Source organism: Dipodomys merriami, unplaced genomic scaffold (genome assembly GCF_024711535.1).
Source record: "Dipodomys merriami isolate MVZ:Mamm:240054 unplaced genomic scaffold, mDipMer1.0.p SCAF_7, whole genome shotgun sequence".
NCBI classification, from domain to species: domain Eukaryota; kingdom Metazoa; phylum Chordata; class Mammalia; order Rodentia; family Heteromyidae; genus Dipodomys; species Dipodomys merriami.
The window spans coordinates 69236400-69252202 of NW_027206290.1; the positions used below are offsets into that span (position 1 = coordinate 69236400).

General features: G+C 45.9%; 1 protein-coding gene across 1 annotated transcript in view; it reads right to left on the bottom strand.

Moving 5' to 3' along the window:
* The window catches only part of LOC138816858 (beta-defensin 122-like), a 62490-nt gene that overhangs the window by 36930 nt on the left and 9757 nt on the right, over positions 1-15803 (bottom strand). The gene's annotated exons all lie outside the window — the stretch shown is intronic.

The window sequence follows — 15803 nt, forward strand, 5'->3', positions numbered from 1 at the left end:
TGTACTGGGCCAGGTCCTGGCTGCAGAGAACACAGGACAGGGCAAGACCTCAGGCAGAGAGGGTAAAGCACATCTTCCAGCGGTGCCCCTCCCTCTGTGGTGGCCCCCATCCCAACCCCAGCCAGGGGAAGGGAGGAAGAAGAGGGTCTTCCCCACCCTGAGCTGTCTCCGGCTGTGGTGGGAGGGTGGGGGGAAGGGTTATAACTGTGGAAAGTTGGCAAAAGCAACCAGCAGCAGCCGGGAGAGTGGAAAAAATGATATCAAACCCGGAAAAATGCAGGCCAAGCCGGATGAAGGGCTGGAGTCAGCCCTGGGAGGGAGGAGGGAGCAGGACAACGACAGAGACTGAGAAAGAGGGGCCAGGGAGAGTTCATGAGCAGGACCCACAAAAGCGAGGGGCGTGGCCTTCTGTCCCTCCTTTCTTTCTTTATTTTATTTATTTATTTTGGCCACCGTGGGGCTTGAACACTGGGCCTGGGCGCTGTCCCTCAGCTCTTCAGCTCAAAGCTAGTGCTCTACCACTTGAGGCACAGCACCACTTCCAGTTTTCTGGTGGTTAATCGGAGCTAAGAGTCTCATAGACTTTCCTGCCCCGGCTGCCTTTGAACTACACTCCTCACTCAGATCTCAGCCTCCCTCATGTTCCAAACATATGCTAAACTAAAATAATAATAAATAAGGTTCTTGGCACAATCCCTATGTCTAAGAAAAGTGTTCAGTGTTGGCTGCCACAGTCACGTCTTAACAACTGAGGGACCCATAGGTAGGCAGGCTAGCCTAGCACTGGTGGCTCACGCCTGTAATCCTAGCTACTCAGAAAGCTGACTGAGTATCACAGTTTGAAGCCAACCTGGGAAGAAATGCCTGTGAGACGCTTATCACCAATTAATCACTAAAAAGCCAGAAATGGAGCTGTGACTCAAGAGGTAAAACACCAACCTTGAGTGGAAAAAGCTAAAGGACAGTGCCTTGAATTCAAGACCCAGTACCAGCACACACACACACACACACACACACACACACACACACACACACACACACACACACACACACGCTGGAGGTGGTAGAGTGGCTCAAGTGGTAGAGTGCCAACTAGGCAAGCAAGAAGAACTAATATAAGGCCCTGAGTTCAAACCTCAGTACCCAAATATATATGTGAGAGAGAGAGTAAGGGGAGAGAGAGAGACAAAGAGAGAGGGAGAGAGAGAGGGAGAGGGAGAGAGAGGGAGAGAGAGGCTAAGACGATGAAGTCTGTGAAGCTCTGTCTAGCCATGATGCCACCGGAGAACTTTAGAAAACTTTTGTGCCTCAGTTTTCCCATCTGCAAAATAAAGGGATTGCATCTGAACTTAGGCACTGTAATTATGTGCCCCCATATCTGTTGTCCGACCTCCCCCAGAAGCAGGAATGGGATTTAAGTGCTGCTCTGACTTAGCACCTACGATGATGCAGGGCTTGTACAGGTGTTCAGTAAACACCGATTGAATGGTCTAACTCACTGACAGGAGAAATGGCCCTTCCCATCCCCACTTCTCATACCCAGATGTGTGTGAACAAAACACAGCTGACAGAGCATGTGAGAAAACCACGAGACTGTAACGAAGGCACAGACCATATGGTTTGGAAAGTTCCTTCTCGTCCATAAAAACAGAGATCACTAATGATGTCAGCTCTGTCTGTGAGCTGGCACTGGGTATCCCGCCGTGCCAGGTCATGATTTCTCATCTCGTCTCTGCAGAGTAGGAACCACTGAACAGATCAGCTCATTGAAGGAAGAGAAGCTAAGAAATCGATCCAAGACCGCACAACCTCAGAAGGCTGTGCAGAGGCAGGCTGGACACTGATGCCTTAATTATAGGATTCGAGAAACAGAAGAGCAGAGAGAGGAGATGAACTAATCACTGAAGCCACAGCTCTCTTACTATATTCCAAGTGCTCTTCTAGGTGCTTTTCATAATGGACTTATTAAAGGCTCAAATCTACCGGTAGGATTACCACACCAGTTTTCAAGTGGAGAAAGGAGAGCACAGAGAGGGTTCAGCACTCTGCCAAGATTTCACAGCAAATAGCAGAGCCAGGATTCAAACCAGGAAAGCCGAGCCCCACAGTAAGGGTTTATCTAAATTGTACCAGGGGCCCAGCTAGCCCAGCACAGCCTGCCATGAAAGGGGAGGAGTCTTCTCCGTACTCTGCTGACTGGGCCTGGGCCTGGGCCTGGCAGAAAACAAAAGCACATAAAGAGTCAATCCTCAGACACCAGCTGGGACCTTCCACCTTACAGGGAGGATACTGTTATGGAAAAAGTGATAAAGCTCCGGACAGATGAATGTCTCCCCTGGGGCCCCCAAGTCTTCTCAAGTCCCCCCTCTTGCTGTGGGGGAGGATCACACACTGTGCTGTGCTGGTCTGGTCTAGAGGAGATGAAGGCCATCTGCCTCTTCCTACACCCCAGCCTGGCTGCTCAGAATACCAAGGATCACTGGTCTGGGTAGAAAGTTTCAATGTCTCAGTTAGGAGCAGGAGGCTTCTGCTTAGAGAACCCTAAGGAGTCAAGTTCAAGCTCAAGCTCCCTATCCTGGGAGAAGGGAAGGCATAGACCTGGGGCGGGGGGGTCAGCTCACTCCTTCATTGGGCAAACAGGGCTAGCGGGCATGCCCAGTGAAAGAGGGACTGTGAGAAGCAAAGAAAGACATGAAGGTGGTCGCCTCTGCATTGGCCAGAAAGGGAAGAGAAGGGCAAAGGAGGGGTAAGAAAATTCTTCTGCAGCCGCTTCATAAAGAGTGTCTCTCAGCTTTGTCCATCCATGTGACCTTAGACAAATCAAAATATACAGAGTGGAGGAGATTGCAGTATAATTCATCATGTGATGGTCTCTGTCTCAAGAACATTTAAATATTCCAGATCAACAACTTGAACAAATATACAAGTTCAGCTTCGGTTCTAAGCCCTCTTTCCCCTCAGTTCAGGATTCAGTTAAAAATAACACTAATGATGGGATTGGGCTCAGCAATGTGTAGCTTTTCTCCAGGTCCATCTGGTTCAAGTTCAAGACTAGTGTGGTGGGGGGGAGGGTTACATTCCCATGCTTCATGGGGTGACAGGGTGTTGGTGAAACGCACAGGCTTTGGAACTAAAAGAAATCTACATTTAACCCATCGCAGCCATTTCTTCTCTGTGACCTGTGCCCTCCTACAGTTAATTGGACCTTTATTTACTATTATTTACTAATGTGTTACTATCTGCTCCGAAGTAATGCACATGACCTCTTCAGGCTCCTTGGTCTTTTTGTTGTTTGATAGTTTGGGGGGCAGTTGTTGTTGTTGTTGTTGTTGTTGTTTGTGCCAGTACTAGAGCTTGAACTCATGGCCTCGCTCTCACTTGTATTTTTCACCCAAGGCTGGAGCTCTACCAACTGAGCCACACCTTCACTTCCAGGTTTTGGTTGGTTAGTTGGAGAGAAGAATACCACAGATTTGTCTATGTTAGCTTCCAAACTCAATCCTCAGATCTGAGCCTCCAGAGTAACTAGGACTACAGGCATGATCCACTGGCATCTGACTCAAGGCCTTCATGTTCTTAGGAATTTCTGGTAATTTCGTTATTCCTGGAAAACAAATATATTAATAACCCTTCTGTTTCAAAGGATTAGTGTGAGAATTCAGTCCCATTGCTGTTTCTTAGTCTGACTTTTCAGATATAATAAACATTCCACAAATCATAGTTATGGATGTGTTTCCATGGGCTGTTTTGTTGTTGTTGTTGTCTTGTTTTGTTTTATTTTTTGTTGGTCCTGGGGCTTGAACTCAGGGCCTAGGAAATGTCCCTGAGCTTTTTTGCTCAAGGCTAGCACTTTACCACTTTGAGCCACAGCTCCACTTCCATTTTGGGGGTAATTAATTGGAGATAAGAGTCTTACAGACTTTTCCTGTTCGAACTGGTTTTTGCACTGCAATTCTCAGATCTCAGCCTCCTAAGTAGATAGGATTATAACTGTGAACTACCAGAACCCAGCTCCATGCATTTCTTTTTTTTTTCCCCCAGTCCTGGGGTTTGTGAACTCAGGGCCTGGGTGTTGTCCCTGAGCTTCTTTTGCTCAAGGTTAGCACTCTATTATTTGAGCAACAGCACCACTTCTGGCTTTTTCTATGTATGTAGTACTGAGGAATCGAACCCAGGTCTTCATGCATGCTAGGCAAGTACTCTACAACTGAGCTATTTTCTCAGCCCTCAGTATGGATAGTTTTTCCTACACTTAGGTTCTCTGAAGCATCAGATGCTTTATTCAGTATGTTACATGTATCCTTGGGCTTTCTTTTTCTTTTTTTTTTGCCAGTTGTGGGCCTGAATCTGGGTCTGGGCGCTGTCCCTCAGCTCTTCAGCTCAAGGTTAGTGCTCTACCACTTGAGCCACAGCGCCACTCCTGGCTTTTTCTGCTTATGTGGTGCTGAGGAATTAAACCCAGGACCTCATGCATGCAAGGCAAGCACTCTACCACTGAGCCAGCTTCCCAGCCCATGGGCTTTATTTTTCATAGTCAATATTACATTTATACAATTCATTTACATTGGTGCATGTAACTGTAATATATTCCTTTCCATCACTACATAGTATTTCATAGTGCAATTGAATGAGCATACAAAATTCATTCACCTTTTTTGTTCCCTGTTGGATTTTTTCATGCTGTTACAGTGCTGCCATAAACATTGTACATGCCTCTTTCAGCATATGGATGACCTTATCTTTCTCATCTTTCCACTCTGTCATCTCTTGAGTCTCAGCTTGCCCTGGGGCTAGCTACCCTTGATGTCCCAAAAACCCAGTTTCAGATATCAAATGTGGACATGAAGCCAGGTGCTAGTGGTTCACACCTGTAATCCTACTACTCAGGAAGCTGAGATCTGAGGATCAAAGTTCAAACCAGCTGGGGCAGGAAAGTCCATGAGAGCTTACCTCCAATAAATCTACTCAAAAAAAGGCCAGAAGAGGCACTATGGCTCAAGCGGTGGAACGTTAGCCTTGAGCACAAAGAGGCTCAAGGACAGCACCTAGGCCCTGAATTCAAGCCCCAGGATGGGGGGGAGAGGAGGGATGTGGACCTCACAAGATACCAGGGGAAACAAGAAGGCTGCTCCTTCCTGAGCACCCTCATCTGCAAGTCTTCTACAGAACTTCCCTTCCTGTTGCCTTGGCCGGAATCAGAAATGTGGATAGCAGTACCAGTCTCTTACAGACTGTGCTGTAGGAAGTGGGCTGGGAAACGTGGGTAGTCGTTAGGGTCTCAGCTGTGAACTGCAGGCTGTGTGCCCAGGCTGTGTGCTAATGCCAGTGTTTAAAAGCTCTGGGCAGAACACATTCACCAACCACCAACAAAACATGTCTGGCCAGTCTAACATTTTATAAGTCCTGGTCTAAGCCCAAATAGTGATAGAGTAACATGTTTACAGCAACCACCACCACCACCCACCCCCTGCTATAAGCCTGTTAATCCACAACTCACTTAGTACAGATTTGGGAAGATGTTTGTTCCTCTTGTGCAACTCCTCCCTCTCTCTCTTCCCAAGTGGGACTCTTCTGCCCATGTGAGGTACCCTGTCCCAAGTCGCATACCATTTTTATTGCACTTGGGATTATAGTAATAATATATTTTTACTAGAGAGTCAATCAAAACAACAGAGACCAGACAATTAAAAAAAAAAGTAAGATGAACTTACCTATGAAACAGCTTGCAGCTAGCTATAAGTGTGTGGTCGTAGGTACTTTATAAACCATCAGAACCATAAAGTAATCTGCCACAATACTAGCTATCATGTATTAGCTATAATTTGCTTTTCTTGCTTCCTATATCCTGGCTTTCCATCCAGACCAGTACATGTAAGCTTACTTTATTGAGGGTTTTTTTTTTTTTTGCTCTTCCCCCACCCACTCCCAGCTTCTTGGGCCAATAATTTGAGACCTTCTGCTGGCACTGGTGGCTCATACCTATAATCCTAGTGACTCAGGAGGCTGAAATCTGAGGATCTCAGTTCAAAACCAGTCTGGGCAAGAAAATCCATGAGTCTCTTATCTCCAATTAACCTCTAAAAGGCTGGAAGCAGAGCTGTGGTTTAAGTAGAGTACTAGCTTTGAGGGGAAAAAAGCTCAGGGACAGCACCCAGGCCCTGAGTTCAAGCCCCTTTCTAATTTCCTAAAGTAAGCATTTTGACCTATAAATTGCCCCCTAGGCACTGCTCTGAAAGCATCCCACAAATTTTGGCTCATTGTGTTTCTCATTCTCATTTGATTGAGAAGATTTCCAATCTCCCCTGTGATTTCTTCTTCCCATGGATTATTTAGAAATATGTTGCTTATTTTCCACATATTTAGGGCTTTTCTGTGTATCTTTTTCCCCAAATTAAATTCCATTGCAAATTTGAGGTTTGTTTTATAATTCAATATATGGTCACTGTTGGTGCATGCTCCTCGCACACTTGAAAATAACATGTATTCCACTGGTGCTGGGTGTAATGATCTGAAAGTGTCGGCTAGGTCTGAGTGGGTTAGTCAAGCTGTTCAAGTCTACTATACATGTAACAATTATGTGTCTGTTTTGTTGTTGTTTTTTTTTTTTTTTTTTTTGGTTGGCCGTGGGGCCTAAACTCTGGGCCTGAGCACTGTCCCTCAGCTCTTCAGCTCAAGGCTAGCGCTCTACCACTTGAGCTACAGCGCCACTTCCAGCTTTTTTCTTTTTGCTTATGTGGTGCTGAGAAATCGAACCCAGGGCAAGCGTTCTACCACTGAGCCACCTTCCCAGCCCTGCCATGTTCTTTTTCATGACTGAAAAATATTTCCCAGTATGGACATAGCATAATGTATTTCACCCATTGGAGGATATCAGGGTTATCAAATGAATGTCCTTACTAACAACATGGCAGTGGGGTCTTTTGTTTTGTTTTTGTTTTTGTTTTTGCCTGTCCTGATGCTTGAACTCAGGGCTTAGATGCTATCACTGAGCTTTGTAATCTACTCCTTCTGGCTTTTTTTTTTTTTTAAAGTAGTTTTATTGGAGATAAGAGTCTCTTTTCTGCCCAGGTAGCTAGCTGCAAACCACAATCCTCAAATCTCAGTCTCTGAGTAGCTAGGATTATAGGCGTGAGCCACCAGCGCCAGGCTTGGCAGCAGATATTTTTCATGGAGAAGAGATGAACAGATTTGAATTTGCTCCTCAAAGGACATATTCATTTTACATTTTGACAAATGGTGCCAAATTGTCCTACAAAAACACGTGTGTGTGTGTGTGTGTGTGTTCACATGAACAGTGCCCAATTCTCAGCACCATGACCACATGCTCTTCTCCTCTGCACTGGGCAGTGCCAGGGAGGGTGTGAGAGGTTGGTAAGGAAGGCATTTCACTGCTTATTTGGCATTCCCCTAATTATAACAAAGTTGAGCAATATTCATCTCACTGACTGTCTAAAACTGCAGTGAAGTTTTGGAATTACAACTTTAAGGGCTAGATTACATTCTTAATGTAGACTATTTCACTCTTCACATCTCTGCCTCAGAAGAGAAATGATCTTACTTCCAATTCCCAGAGCCTTCCCAGAGAGAACCAGCCAGATTCTTTCCTGCTTGGATAGGATGACAATCATCACCACCATGCCAGGCCTTTATTGGTTGAGAGGGGGGAGGAGAATCTTGCTAACATTTTGCCCAGGCTTGGAACTGTGATCCCCTTGAATAGCTGGGATTCCGTGCATGAGCTACCACACCCAGCACAATTAATTTTTTTATTGGTTTATATTACTCATTCAGGGAAGGAGTTCATTGTTACATCTCCACCTATGTTTTCACTGTATTCCAATCTACTTCACACTTAATTTTTCAATATGTATTTAAAGTAGGTATTTATCAAGTCCTGTCCTTTTCTCAGGGCATTTCATCAATTCTCACAACAGTAAGAGATGGCACCATGGTACAGATGAGGAAAACTGAGCCTCTAAAATGTTACATACCTTGTCCAGAGTCACACACACACTTCATAAACAGAGCTAAGGCTGAAATCAGAAATGTCTGACTCTCCCCAGCTCATTTGTGTCTGCCTAAGCCTCCTCATTTCCATGCCATCTCCATGTCCCTAAGCAGCCAGTGGGAGGGAGCACGCATGGGCAGAGCGATGGTGGCCAGGCTGGGGCCAGGCCTGGGGCTGTTGCTTCTGGCACTGCTCCTACCCATGCAGATTTATTCAAAGCAAACAGTTGTGCCATTTTCAACTAACTCCTCCCAGAGTACCCACTGCTGCCCCAGATTCAACTATCACCACCGCCAGGGGAGTCGGCAGTACCCTGCAGTCAACAGCTGGTCTTCTTGTGGTTTCGTTCTCTCTTCTATCTCTCTACCATTAAGAGACGTAGGCCAACCAATGTCTCTGTTTCCCCATCTTCTCCACCCAACCCAAATGGCAACTAGAAGTCCAAAGTGGCAAGGAAGAAAAAGGGCTGCATCCAATCCACTGATTCCACAGCTTATTTTCTGGACACAGAAAGGGTTGAGAACTCCAAATTGGATTGGTTTGAAGAACATGTGAAGGGTTGACAGAGAATTAATGCCAATTTTGAACCTGCTGGAGTTTCACGTACCAGATGTTGAGAGATGACATCCAAAGTTGAGAGGATTTCCTCAAGGGTAGCTTAAGAAGCCGGAATCCTTAGGTGTGCCTTGAAAACCACCATAGGTTTTGTCTCGAGATAAGGATGGAATGTGGAATGGAGATACCATTTTACTTCTTGGCTCACTAAATCAATTGGATAGGCCATACATCCATTAGATAATATGGAAGGCTTCCATGATTCTATTTATATGTACACTCGCAGGAACTACCAGGGGTTCTGATAAATCCTCAATGTACTGTATCAGAAGTACTAACTTAACACCCATATACTTAGGAAAAGTTTTACATTGTTAAGCTGTCACTATTCCGAACTGAACTCTTTTGTTGTTGTTTTTCTTCCCCGTGTGACTTTGGATTAGACAGTATACCCCATCTTGTTTTTATATGCCAGGCCAATGATAGCTTAGAATCCATCCCCTGTCCAAGCATCCTGAATAAATCTTATCCTTACAAAGTCAAAAAGAAAAGAAAAAAGAACTGTCTGACTCCTACTCAGCCTTCTTCCCAGGGCAGCTGGCTCATTCCACAGATTGCAACCCAGAGGCCAGTGAGAGGAAAAGATGTATAAAACTAAACAGTGGGGGCTGGGAAGGTGGCTCAGTGGTACAGTGCTTGCCTTGCATGCATGAGGCCCTGGGTTCGATTCCTCAGCACCACATAAGCAAAAAGAAAAAAGCCGGAAGTGGCGCTGTGGCTCAAGTGGTAGAGCACTAGCCTTGAGCTGAAGAGCTGAGGGACAGCGCCCAGGCCCAGAGTTCAGGCCCCACGACCAGACCCAAAAAAAAAAAAAAAAAAAAACTAAACAGTGGGCGAACACCGGTGGCTCTCGTCTGTAATCCTAGCTACTCAGGAGGCTGAGATCTGAGGACCACAGTTTAAAGCCAGCCTAGACAGGAAAATCTTTGAGACTCTCATCTCCAATTAACCACCATAAAACTAGAATTGGCGCTGAGGCTCAAGAACTCAGGGACAGCGCCCAGGCCCAGCGTTCAAAGCCTCATAACCAACAAAAAACAAAACAAACTAAACAGCCAGCGGGTGAGGAGCAGCCAGTTGCCCAAGTACCCCCTCCCCCACACACACTTTGGGTGTGGGTGACCAGCTGGAGAAGAGACTGGGGAGAGGCAGAACAAGGACAGCCACCCAGCAGAGGAGTCCAGAGCATGGAAAATGTCTCTTTCGGCCAATTTTCCTGAGGAGCCCTGGCTGAGACTCAGGCTGGGAACGGAAGGCGTTCAGGGAGGAGGTTGCAGCCACATCCCTCCTCCATCCAAGAAACTTCGTGAAGTCTTGCTGGGAGAGGCAAAGGGGAGGTTCCCAGTGGGGCCTGCAGAGGGGGAGGGGAGGACCCTGGCCCATCCAAGAGGCCAACGAACGATCTGGCATTAGCTCAAGGGCTGATCTCCTGGGAGCAAGGCAGGCGTCCCCAGCTCCCTTGCTTCCTTCCTTCCTCAGGCTGACCCACTCTGCCAGCCCCTGCCATGCTCTGCCCATCTCGCTGGGCATTAGCCAACCCTGATGCTGGCAAGCTGGGTTCTCAGGGGGCTGGGGGGATGGGGGAAATGCTGGCATGCAGCTGACTCAGGGAGGGTGCGGCCACCAGGAAGAGGGATGGATGCAGAAAGCCCAACCAGGACTGGCCTTGAGAGCCATCAGCCACACCGGAAGGAGCCTGAGCTCCATGACATCAGTGTGCCCCTCTGCCCAGAAAACCTTCGCAGACTCGCCATGCCCACAACTCCACCCTTAAAGACACAGTCGAGGCTGATGTTTTGTTAGTCCAAAGACACAGGCATACTTGTTGTTCCAGAATTTAAATACAGACCAATTCGTTGTACATAACCCTGTCCTGACTGCCGTCCAAGTACCCCCAAAGGCTAACAGACTCTCAGGACCCTCCTCTGGGACCCCTGAGGTCACAAAAGGGGTAGTAATATCTACCTCAGCAGGGCCATGCAGGAATGTGGGGGCCTCAGTGAGTGACCCCCCAGGACAACTGTTGAAATTTTTCACATCACGCCTGGAATCAACCCTTTCGCTGACAACTGTTTCCTGTTTAAAGGTGATCGGTAGAAATTTAGCAGTGAAGGGGGACCTTATACATTCTTTTTTGTTTGTTTAACTCTCCAGATAGAGCATTAAAGCCCAGAGTGTGGGAGACCTGGCCCAGGTCACACAGCCTGTCCACAGAAGACAAGGCATTAGAACACAGGTCTCTGACACCTGACGTCAAATGCCAGCAGAAAAAATAGTGGAATGGTGGAGGAGGTGGAATGGTAGAAACCTGTTTGGAGGACAGAACTGATAGCTAATAATCACTTGCTTCTTGTACCTGGCAGCCCTCCGTAGTCATGGCAACAGTCTCCTTGGCCACTATCGTGCAGAGATTGTTGCCATAGCAACCACCACCCCAGGCTACCAGTTGGTTCCTGACACTCAAGAGCTTTAAGATAAACCCAGAAGCAAGTCTGTTCCACAGCCCTGACCCAGATCAGAGCTCTGAATGAGAAAGGATAGGGAGTCGAAGTTTCCTGAGTCCCTAGCCCAGGGCTACACAGCCCCTGCCCCTGCCATTCCCTGTCCTGCTTTCCCGCCTGCTTGGGGTTTCCCACATTCCTCCAAGCCTCAGTCAGGATCTCCTTCCCACGGCATCTCACCCTTGGCTGCCTGTCAGCCAGCTCGTCCTCCTGGGAACTTATCAGAGGAGTCATCACAGGGGCTTGCACATTAGCTAGAGCTCCATGAAGACACCCTTTGCCCTCCAGCGGAAATGACCACCAGTGGTCGGCCCTCAAGCCCTGTGCTCACAATCAAGGAGTGGTTTGGGGCAGTCACTGTAATGCCAGATGAGACCTTACAGCCCTGCTGGGGCAAGAGCTCTGTGCTTAGGAAGTCCAAAGCCTCTGTTCTGCCCTAATCTGAGCCTTATCCCCTGTTGGACATGTAAATGTGGAGCACAATGCATGGGAGGGAAGCCCAGACATGCAAGTATATTGTAATTCTCATGTTGATTATTGAGCATCTGGTATACCCCTGGCACTTTCTGGAAAGCAGACACACAGTGCAAACATGACTTACAAAAATCCCATCCTCAAGGGGTTCACAGTCTAATCAGGGAGAGAACCCAAAGATGACAATTTCATAGAAACAGAAATATTTTTTTTAAATTAAAAAGAACAAAATTGTGATCTCCAATGTAAATCTTAACCCCCTAATTCAGTAGTGAAGAAAATATTCATGGTTTTGGGGGGTATTTGTTTGTTTGTTATTTGTTTGTTTTTGCCAGTCCTGGGGTTTGAAACTCAGGGCCTGGGTACTATTCCTGAGCTTTTGTGCCTGTGGCTAGCGCTCTACTGTTTTGAGCCAAAAGTTTACTTCTGGATTTTTTGGTAGTTTAGTGGAGATAAGAGTCTCAAAGACGTTCTTGCTGGAGCTGGCTTTGAACCATAATCCCCAGATCTCAGCCTCCTAAGTAGCTAGGATTCCAGGTGTGACCCACTGGTGCCCAGATTCAGTTCTTTATTTTCTCAAAACCAAATTAAATTTTACTCTAACCCCCATCTTTCTGGGATAGAGAGAAAGCTGATCTCCATTCTTACTGAAGGCTACACCTTGCCAAGGATCAGGACCACTGGAGGCCTCTGACCCAACTTCCCCACTTCTCAACCATCCCCAAAGACCAGTGGTCCCTGCTTTCAAACCAAGCAAGGGGCCTGGAGCCTTGCTGGAAGCTGGTATCAAGAGGCCTTGGGTCCAGCCTTCCAGGCCACCATCTCTCTGTCCTGAGTCTGGTATCTCTTTGTACTCCACTGGACCCCACTGACCTTCCTTCCCTTCACAGTCTCTAATAACACTTTTCTCTTGTCATGTTCTTGCCCTTCAAAGCACTGTCTTTCTCTATACCAAGAGTTTGCAAAATCACAGATACACACACACACGTATTTTTTTAAAAAGGTGTTTTTGTTTTTATTTTAGAGCAGTTATTGTACCTAAAAAGAGCACTACAACTTAGCTCACCAAAGTATAGTGTAGCCTAGTGGGTTGGGGCCTGTGTTCTAGGGCTCTACTACCTGGGTTCAAATCCCAGTACTGTTGTTTGCTCAAACCTCAGTGCTGTGAATCCTCATAACCACATAACCTCTCTATACCTCAACTGTGAAAGTAAATAACATTTTTACTGGTAGGTACGACAGTTTTCCGTGAGAAAGTACTTAGGATAATGCCTGACATTTGTAGGTATTGAATAAATATTAGCACATCCCACATGAAAACACGAGGCCAAGATTGCCAGATACTCCGAATATGCAAGAGAAGCCATATATGCATATTTTTATTCTGAAATTGCTGGACTACAACATAGAATGCAGTACATGATAAGAAACAGTAAATTACCTCTAGGACAATGGAGAATGGTTGAAGGTTTCCAGCAGAGAGGTATGGTGTAGAAGCAACTCTAGAAGAATAATTAAGAAGCTGCTGAAATAGCCCAAGAAAGATGACCTGGCTTGGGTTAGCCAAAAGTCTTGAACATGAACAGGTCCAGAGTTCTCCAGATGGAGCCAGCCTTCAAGTCAAAGGCTGAGTTTGAGTCTTAGAGGAGGCCTATTGCTTTTCTACAAACCAGACTGTGGCCTCCCTACAGCTGGTGCTCTCTGGCCCATGCGGGACACAGCCACACCTCTGGGGCTGTCGGTTAAATGGCCTAGATTGCCCTCTACGGGCAGGAGAGGGTATTGAATCAGGGTAATGGCTGCCTCCCAAAGAAACTATTCCAGATGGTCAACCTTGAGTAGTCCTGATTCAGTCTTTCCTATCTCACCATCCAATAGATCAATTCAGGAATGCAAGTCTCTGCCTTCACGCTTCCTCCTCCCTCACATCCCATCAGGGAAGCCCTTTCAATTCTACTTCCTATAGAATTCTGAACTCAGATCTTCAAGTTCACTTCTGTCTCCACAGCCTCTACCCAAATCAAAGCAACCACCATGGGGGGAGTGTAGTTGAGGAGGTGGGAGGGAAGGGATGGTAGGAGAAAAACAAAGGAGGAGGGAAGGGATGGTAGGAGAAAAACAAAGGAGGAGGCAACAATACTTGATAAGAAATGTACTCATTACCTTGCTGGTGTAATTGTAACCCCTCTGTACAGTATTTTCACAATAAAAAAAAACTTACTTTAAAAAAAAGCAACCACCATGTCTTCTTTTGTCTATTTATTCACTTTCGTTCTGGTTCTAGCCAATGCATTTCCCACCCAGAAGCTAAAGGGTCCATGGCATCCTCTGAGTTGCTCTCCCTTGTATAACTCTTTGGTGTTGAACGACATAGGAATCTCTGCTGGGCGTTCCTATAGTCCACCCACCGAGCATTCTGCAGAGGGGGGACCCCAGAGTGCTCACAAACAAGGTGCTCACACCGCCACCACTGTGAAAGCTCCCCCCTCTGCTGGAGAATCTCAGTCTCGGGACATCTCACTGGCTTCTCTCTTTCCTAGATTTCCCCCTTTCCTGTCTTATTTTTCTCCTTCCCTTGAATTCCTATTCCCTTCTAATGCAAAGCAGATTTTCCATTTCAGCCCTGCCAGCCAGGACACTCAAAGTCTCATCTTTCCTCAAGCAGATTGTTCAGATACCTTCCCACACATACACAGAGTTCCCACCCTAGTAAAATCTCAACCTCAAGATAAAGACACTTTCACCCAGGTATGTGTGAAGCGAACAGTCTATGACTAACATCCCCGCATTCCAGCCTTTCTCAGCTCTATGTGAGACAGTATAAATCCTTGTCAACCTCAGAACCAGACCCTATAACAGAAGCTTTGGCCACCCTGAGGCCTTCGAGCGAGGCACCTGGAGAATGAGAGGAAGTGAGCCAGGTACTGTAAAGGAAGTTGCGGGAAGGCAGAAAACCACAAAGAAATAAAGTTAACCAAAGAAATGTAATGAAGAGTTCCTATCCTTTGCTCCCCAGGAAAAGAAGAGGAAGCTGAAGACTCCATTAAAAAGTCTTCCTAGATCATGAGATAGTCTCTGTTTTTCTGTTGATCTAAAGACACTGAGGCAGTAGTGGTGATTTGTGTTCATTAGAGAATAACAAAATCACAAGGTGAGTTAAACAAAGAAGACACTATATGATTTGAAATAGGAATTCAATAAATATAGAAAAATCTTTAAAAAAAAAAAAAAAGTTTGCCAGGTGCCAGTAGCTCATACCTGTAATCCTAGCTACTCAGGAGGCTGAGATCTGAGGATAGCAGTTAGAAGCCAGCCTTGGCAGGAAAGTCTGTGAGACTCTTGTTTCCAGCTAAATCACTGAAAAAGTTGGAAGTGACAATGTGTTTCAAGTGGTAGAGACCAAGGAGCTCAGGGACAGCTCCCAGGCTCAGAGTTCAAACCTGAAGACTGAAGAAGAAAAAAAAGAAGAAGAAAAGGAACACACACACACACACACAGCCAAAAAAGCAAGAAAGAATAAACACCATTAGATGAACATAGTAAACATTATATAAACAAGTAAACATTATATAAACAACAATATCTTTCAACATTAGCACAGAATATTGACAGTCAACTCTCCAATCAAAATACATAAAAACTAGACCCAATTAGGAATCAGTAGCTCACACCTGTAAACTTAGCTACTCAACAGGTTGAGATCTGGAGGATTGTGATTTGAAGCCTGCCTGGACAGGAAAAGTTCATGAGACTCCATCTCTAAAATGACTAGCGGGCTGGGAATGTGGCTCAGTGGTACAGTGCTTGCCTAGAGTTCATGAAGCCTGGGTTTGATTCCTCAGTACAAAGTAAATGGGAAAAGACAGAAATGGTGCTGTGGCTCAAGTGGTAGATGTTAACCTTGAGCAAAAGAACCTCAGGGCCAAGGCCCTGAGTTCAAGCCCTAGAACTGGCTAACTAACTAAATAAATAAAATGACTAGCAAAAAGTGGGACTGGATATATGACTCAAGTACTCCAGTACCAAGTAGTCCAGCAAGCAAGCTGAGCAAGCACAAGGCCCCAAGTTAAAATCCCAATAGCTGAAAAAGTAAAAGCTACAGAAAATATTTAAACATATAAAGAGTAAACAAGACATTGTTGGATGACTAATGGATCTTTGAAGAAATTAGGATGGATAACAAAATGTTCTTAGAATCAAATGAA